The sequence below is a fragment of the Triticum aestivum genome, chromosome 1A (genome assembly GCF_018294505.1).
Source record: "Triticum aestivum cultivar Chinese Spring chromosome 1A, IWGSC CS RefSeq v2.1, whole genome shotgun sequence".
Classification (NCBI taxonomy): Eukaryota; Viridiplantae; Streptophyta; class Magnoliopsida; order Poales; family Poaceae; genus Triticum; species Triticum aestivum.
The window spans coordinates 256,886,610-256,887,856 of NC_057794.1; the positions used below are offsets into that span (position 1 = coordinate 256,886,610).

Below are 1,247 nucleotides of genomic sequence, written 5' to 3' on the forward strand. Positions count from 1 at the left end.
ATGATCATGCAAGGCCAGCAATTGCCGGATCTTTAAAAAAAATATGCGCTCGAGGGAGAACTCACTGCTCAAGACAAGTTTGTGATCACCCTTGATACCACGATGGCCATTTCTTTTGCAAGGACAGAGGAGGCATCGAGACGCAAACAAGTAATAAACCTTAAACACAAAATCTTGAATACATAATCCACAACAATCTTACTGCTCCTAAAGCCCTCGAGAGATAAGCCGCACACAGGCTCGGGCGCATCTTCTGGGCCAGGCACTGAATTCCGCCTGGCATCTGACCCGTCGTCTCGGGCATTTCGCCGAACACCTTTCAGGTGCCGTGAGAGGAGTGCGGGTACTGAAGAGAGCGCACAGGCGCAACGCGAACGAGGTAACTCTGGCATTCTTGATTGAACTGGAACCAATAACGCGCCCAGTCCCGTCGTACAATGCGTGGTGGCATATCGCATACATGTCCCGAGAAAAGAAAGCAGGCGCACACCACTGGGGATTCCATTCGAGGTCGACCGCTATACGCTGAGACCGAGAAGTTGAGGCAAACCTGGGCGCGCCTTCGCCGAGACGACAGCAAGCCGCGCCGGCTGCCGGTTGCCGGTCGCACTGTCGCACTCCTTGGCCGCTCCCGCGCCCGCGCCGCTCGCCGCTCGGTTGCTCCAAATCGGGTTCAAGAGTCAAAACTCCCGTGATCGACCTGTATGGCTGACTGTGTTTCGCGACTAGTTGCCGGGCTTAGGGTTTACCTCTGGAGTTTTTCTGACCCGTGGGCCATAATTTAGTTGTTCTATAGCTAGGGCTGGGCCGATTTTTTTATAACTAATATTTTTTTCGGGTGAACTAATAATTAATAATTCAGTAATTCCAGAACTGGTAACGGACATGTGAAAATTCTAAAAATAGGAATGACGCAAAGAAGAACAACGTCCACATCTGGACGCCATTAAGAACCACGACCATGTCTGGATGCTATTGTCAACAGCGTCCAGTTATGTGGTTCGGCCGGTGCTCTAATTAAATTGAACTGAGTCGTTTATCATTGATGTTCCACCCGTAAAACCTAGTTCGCTTGCAATCATTGCTCTTCGTCCTTGCTGTGCGTCAAGCAACCTCGGTTGATATTACAAACCCAGCTACTACTCCATCAAACACAAGGGTTTACTACTCTCGTATGTTGATTCACTCAAGTATCCTAACTGGTTACAGGAGGGAAAATACTAGAGAAGAGAGGTCTGAAGGAAGAG

General features: G+C 49.6%; 1 protein-coding gene across 1 annotated transcript in view; it reads right to left on the reverse strand.

The window, feature by feature from the left end:
- Window positions 1-763, reverse strand: part of LOC123044989 (50S ribosomal protein L11) — a 7,441-nt gene extending 6,678 nt beyond the window's left edge. Inside the window, exon 1 of the mRNA XM_044467900.1 lies at window positions 551-763. The gene's annotated coding sequence lies outside the window, so the exon portion shown is untranslated. The remainder of the gene's footprint in view (window positions 1-550) is intronic.
- Between the last annotated feature and the right edge of the window lie 484 nt (window positions 764-1,247).